Source organism: Theropithecus gelada, chromosome 9, assembly GCF_003255815.1.
Source record: "Theropithecus gelada isolate Dixy chromosome 9, Tgel_1.0, whole genome shotgun sequence".
In the NCBI taxonomy this organism is placed as follows: Eukaryota; Metazoa; Chordata; class Mammalia; order Primates; family Cercopithecidae; genus Theropithecus; species Theropithecus gelada.
This window is the reverse complement of record NC_037677.1, coordinates 2,059,617-2,066,088: the sequence shown is the minus strand read 5'-3', so window position 1 is coordinate 2,066,088 and position 6,472 is coordinate 2,059,617. Positions and strand designations below refer to the sequence as shown.

General features: G+C 35.7%; 1 non-coding gene across 1 annotated transcript; it reads right to left on the bottom strand.

Annotated features, from left to right (window-relative positions):
• Positions 1-351: 351 nt before the first annotated feature.
• On the bottom strand, positions 352-453 carry LOC112632246. Its single transcript, XR_003121312.1, has one exon. It is a non-coding gene; the product is annotated as a U6 spliceosomal RNA (small nuclear RNA).
• Positions 454-6,472: the final 6,019 nt, after the last annotated feature.

Sequence of the window (6,472 nt, the reverse complement as noted above, 5' to 3'; positions counted from 1 at the left end):
CCTGCCTCAGCCTCCCAAGTAGCTGGGACTACAGGCGCCCGCCACCTCGCCCGGCTAGCTTTTTGTATTTTTTTTTTTAGTAGAGATGGGGGTTTCACCGTGTCAGCCAGGATGGTCTCGATCTCCCGACCTTGTGATGCGCCCGCCTCGGCCTCCCAAAGTGCTGGGATTACAGGCTTGAGCCACGGCGCCTGGCCCACTGGTATCTTTTATAACTGAACTTATTCACACTCTCTGGAAGCCATTCCTTCAGCTACAAAATATTCACTTCCTTGAAGAAAGGAAAATATTTTTCATTATTTTTCAGAAAATGACAAAAAGAGCCCTTTATTCCTCTGTTCATGATGACTCAAAAATATGGAACGCTTCACAAATTTGCGTGTCATCCTTGCGTCGGGGGCATGCTAATCTTGTCTATATCAAAACACCATATTATCTTAATTGCTATAACTTTATAAAAATCTTGGTATCCAGTAAAACAAATTCTTCCACAATTTACTCCTTCTTTAAAATTTGTCTATTTCTGACCTTTGCACCCTCGTGGAAATTTTAGCATTTTCTTATCAAATTGTACAGGGTAATCTACTGAGATTTGCATTAGAGTTGTAAGTAATCTATTTGGGGATGGTAATATTTTTATATTTTCATTGCTTTGGTTTTCATATGAAGGCATTACTGTTCTCATATAACAAGATGAGTAGTATTTTGTATTTTAATTTCTAAAAGAGTTTTCTACATTTGTAATTACTTAATATTTTGTAAACTATGTTGAATTGCAGTCTGGGAGAATTTCTTCATTGGAATGTTTTTAAATAAAGCTTAAATTGCACTGTGATTTTTAGGCCTTTCAGATTTTCTATTTCTCAATCAGCTTTGCTGATGTTCCATTTTTCTGGGTATTTGAACATTTCATTTAAATTCAAAATAGTTAGCATAGAGACAATCAAGATTATCTTCCTATTTTACTCTTTATTCTGTCTACCTTTATCTTTGTATTAAGTTTTGAAATAAGAACTTAAAAGTTCTCCAAAATTATTATTTTTCAAGTTTTTTTGGCTTTTTGGGGTACCTCAATTTTCCATATGAATTTTAGGATCATTTTGTTACTTAATGCAAAAACAAAGGTAGGTTTTGATAGTAATTGCATTGAATCTGTAGATCAACTTGAAGCTTAGTGTCATTTAAAATATAGAGATTCCCATCAATGAGTATAGACTAGATTTCATTCAATTAGGTCTTTAATTTATTTCAATGATGCTTTGTAGCCTTCACTGTACACATACTCACTTCTTTTGTTAAGTTTATTTTAAAATGTTTCATTTTTGGTGCAAAGTTACAATTGATTTTTTATACTGATCTTGTAGGCTGCAATCCTGCTGGTTGTATTTATTAACTTTAAAGGTTGTTTTTTTGTGGATTCATTATGATGTTTTATAAATTAGATTGTCCCTGCAAATAGACATCGATTTACTTCTTTACTTTCAGTCTGGATGCTTAACTTGACTAATTGCCCTTACTAGAAATCAAGTACAATTTGAGTATAAGTTGTAAGACAGGGCATTTCTGTCTTATCATTGACCCGCAAGGCGAAGCTTTCAGTCTCGCATGACTAAGAATAACATTAGATATGGGTATTTTGAGATACCCTTTGTCAGTTTGAGGGGCTCCATTCTTTTCTTAGTTGTTGAGTATTTTCATCATAAATGGGTGTTGGATTTTAACAGATACTCTTTTCTTTTAGATGATCATGTAATTTTGGGCTTTTGTTTTCTTGATAAAATACTTTAATTGATTTTCTAACAGGAAACCAACCTTGCAGTTTTGGGGAAAATCTCACTTGGTCATTTTCTTAGACTATTTTCTGATTCTATAATAGAATACCACAGACTGGGTAAATTATAGAGAATAGAGATTTATTTGGCTTGTGGAGGCTCTGAATTCCAACAGCATGGCACCAGCATCTGCCCAGACATCTGGTGAGGGCCTTCTTGTTGCCTAGTTACATGGTGGAAGGTGGAAAGGCAGAAGCAAGACATGAGACAGAAAAAACAACAGGGGGCTGCTTTTGTTACAAATCCACTCTCACAATCACTAACCCATGCCTGTGATAATGGCATTAAGTCATTCATGAGGACTTGGCTCTCATGACCTAATCATCTCTTAAAGACCACAAATCTCAGCACTGCTGCATTGGGGATTCAGTTTTCAACATATAAACTTTTAAGGAAACCCAAAAGTTGAAACCATAGTTGTCATGCTGTATAGTCTTTTAAATATGCTGCCAAATTCTATTTACCAGTGTTTTATTGAGATTATTTTTGTCTGTCTTCATAAGGCTCCTTTCCCTTAAATTTACTTTTATTATTTTCCATAAAAATAATATATATTTTATCTTTCGTACCCCATCAATGCAGTCTTATAATTATTACTTTATCTAATTGTTTTCAAATCAAGTAAGAGATAATGTCATTAACAAAAAATACATTTATAGTCTTTTTTACTGAACTATGCAATTCCTTTCATCCGTGCCCTTTGTTTCTTCATGTAGATTTGAGTTACTGTCGAGCATCATTTTATTTCTGCCTGAAGAGCTACCTTCACTATTACTTGCAAGACTAATAAAATGACTAATTATTTACATTTTGTTTTGTTTTTGTTTTTGCTTTTATCTTGCAATGTGTTTTCTCCTTCATTTGTGGAAACATTTGTGCCACACAGATAATTATTGGTTAATGGCCTCTTTCTTTCTTTCTCTTTTTTCTTTTCTTTCTTTCTTTCTTTCTTTCTTTCTTTCTTTCTTTCTTTCTTTCTTTCTTTCTTTCTTTCTTTCTTCTTTCTTTCTTTCTTTCTGTGCTTTCAATACGTCTTCATACTGACTTCTGGACACCATAGTTTCTGAAGATAAACTGTAATCTCATTGAGGCTTCCTTGTATGCAATGAGTTGCTTCTCTCTTGCTGTTTTCCATACATTTTCTCTGTCTTTGGCTTTTGACAACCTTTTATGGCATGCCATGTTGTGTGTTTCTTTACAACTCTACCTCAGCCCTCACTTCAGGTTTGTGCAGAGCCTTCAGGTTCAGCAGAAGTGAGTGTGTATGTCCTTCTCTGTCCTGTCCTGAGCGTCACACGGCCTTGGCTATCTGCAGAGACCCAAGCTTGTGCTTGGGCTTATGGATGCCCAGGAGCCAATGCAGCTTCTGAAAGCTCCCAGGGACACATTCTTCCCCAGATTTCACTTTCAGGGTTTTCACTTACCTTGTTTGTGTTTCAAGTGTTCTCCCAATCTCAGGCAACTACGTTATTGAACAGTTACTTCTGTTTGTTTGTGTTCTGGACAAACATCCTCTGAGAAAAGGCTGTTCACCCTGGGCAATGTCTGCACCAGGCGAATGGAAGACAAGCCTTACAAATGGGACTTTCTACAGAAAGTTCAGACAGGTCAGATGATGACAGTCGTCTGCGATAGAGACTTTGAAAAAGGCCGAGTCCCATTCTAAGCCTTTGAGTGGCTGCTTTGCTGCTAGTTGTGATCACAGCATTTGATTTTCAAGGCTGTCATGGAGCTGGGAGAGGGTGATGTGAATAGAACAAGTAAAAATATCACAGAGCTCACTCTTCTACCCAGAGTTAGCTGGTTTTCTTCAATATAAGTGCTTCCAGATGAGAATAAGCCTTTGGTTATTTTCTGGAGTTTTAATAAAGTTTATTTTGGTAATTTTGGGGAAATGTTCTCGTTTTTATGGAAGGAAGTGTTTTTGGAGGTCTTTGCTCCACTTTTCCTAATGATCTCTAATCTAACTTTAAATCAAACACCAAAGTCTAGATCTCAAATACGGATTTTTTTTTTTTTTTTGCATCTTCCGATCTAGTTTGCTTTTTATACTTTCCAATTCTCCATTGAGATTCTAGATTTTACCTTTTATCTAATTGAATATGTGATTAAAATTAAAGCAGGCACTTTCCAATACTAATCAAAAGTTACTTTACGTCTCTAGCAGAAGGCTGCACAGAGTATCATACCATTTACATAAGATCAAAGATACAAGAACCAAATAGTATAATGTGTAGAGATATATTCTGTGATAAAGCTAAAGAATAACAAACAGAAGAAAACACAAAAAGTCCAAGATAGTGCTATCTTCTCCAGTTAAGACAAGAGAGTAGGATTTGAAAAGGAGCACATGGGTAGCTTAGTGGTATTACAAATACTTTATTTCTTAATTTGTATGATGAGTAAATGAATACATCTTCCATCATTATGCTTCACAACTTACATATAGTTTATATTACCATCCATAATAATTGCATATTATACATTTACAAACCAAATCCTGATGTATCAATAATAAAACTGTAAGTAATTCCATTATTTATCTTTTACCATCTGAACATAAAAACTAATTAGAAAGAAATAACTTACCAAAAGTAGCATGATTTAGAGTATAAAAGGAAGATGAAAAGTGTTGACAACTGTATATTCATTAAAACGTAAAGTCCTGGAATATTAGTCTTGATATAAATGATCTGAAAGGTCAAGATGCTAAGAAATGCTCTCATTATAAACAGAAAGTTTTCAACGTGAACTAATCAAGGCTTCTCAGATGATGACAGGGATTGAAGCCTTGACACAAATATGTTTTGACAGTAGTCAAGGGATTCAGATTAAGAGTCTATAATTTAATTAACTAATTCCAGAAGAGGATCCACAACCAGAAACAGTTTCACATGGGGAGGTACAGAGGTACAAAGAAGGTGGGCAGTAAAAATAAGGCAAATGAAAATGACAAGCACTTTCCAAGATATGTGAGCTTGCTTTGGGTAAGAAAAGACGTCTGAAGTTAATAACAACTTAGGATAACACTGCAGAGATGCAGAGGATTCTCTATGCTTATGTAGAATGTTTAATCTTATAATTCTGCAGCCCACTGTAGAAGCATCGTAGCAGGAAGACATAACAGGATTTTATCAGTTTACAGATGTGAAGCACAAACTCAAAATGCTCACTAAAGAACACTATTAGCTCACTCAGTCGTATTTCAAACAGCAAAACTATGATTTCAGCAGTCATGCTAACTATACCATTTTCAGGTTACAACCAATACTTAGCATAAAAATTGAAGGACTCTAGTACAACCTGAGATTTTCAATTCTAATAGAAAAATACAATATAACATTTATTCTACATATATATAATATATATACTTTGCTTATAACTACTTAAAAATACTTATCTTTTATAGCATTTTAGCCTTCAGTTTTCCAAGAGAATGATGGTAGGTTCACTTAGCAACTTATGTAAAATAATATTACCACATATTACACATATATTCAAATGCATTGATATTTATAGGTAGATGTAAACACACATAATTCATATCTATTTGTGTTAATTAAAATATGTGCATACACACAAAATCTATTCAATATCTATTGAGCACATACAGCAGAGAGAAAATAATATTACATCTTAATTTAACCTTTGTACATTGAATAAGCAAGTTACTATTTTTATTAAGTAAAGACACTTTGGAGTTCAGAAAGTGGAAATAGACTTAATGTGTCTAATAGATCCTTCTTCCAAGTCCTCAGTACCATGGCAAAGGCATTTTAAAATAAATATGCAAACCCACAAAGAGGTGACCATCAGGGGAGCAGAAAGCCATTAAACAATATTGTAATCTGGAAAGAAAACAGTTGAGTAGAAATTCATCTAGCAGATCCAAAGAGGCACCACAAGCTCTTGGTGAGGAAAGCTCGAAAACAATCTGATTTAAATGCAGATCCTGAAGACTGGGCATGTTGGCTCACACTTGTAATCCAGGGACTTTGGGAGGACAAGGTGGGTGGATCGCTTGAGACCAGGAGTTCAAGACCAGTCTAGGCAACATGGCGAGACCCTGTCTCTATAAAAATTACAAAAAAACGGCTGGGCGTGGTGATGCATGCCTTTGCTCCCAGCTACTTAGGAAGCTGAAGTGGGAGCACTGCTTGAGCCTGAGAGGTCAAGGCTGCAATAAGCGATGCACCACTGCACTCCAGCTGGAGTGATAGAGTGATACCCTGTCTCAGAAAACAAACAAACAAATAAATAAATACATAAATAAACAAATGGAGATCCTCAAAGGGTGCGGGAACCCCCACTGCTATTGGAATTAGGGATGAAAAACAGGACTGCATCTACGAGGTAGACTGTGAGGGTTAATTATGTGTCAGCTTGGCTGGGCCACAGGATGTCCAGATATTTGTTTAAACGTTCATTATTCTGGAGGTGCCAGGGTGGGTGTTTTTAAATGAAGTTAACATTTAAGTTGGTGGATTGAGTAAAGCACGTTGACCTCCCTGATGCGGGTGGGCCTCGTCTAACCAGCTAAATACATAAATATGAATAAAGGGCTGACCCCTCCCCAGTTAAGGGAGAACTCTTTTAACCGATGGCCTTTAAACTGGGACGTCAGCACTTTTCAGCCTTTG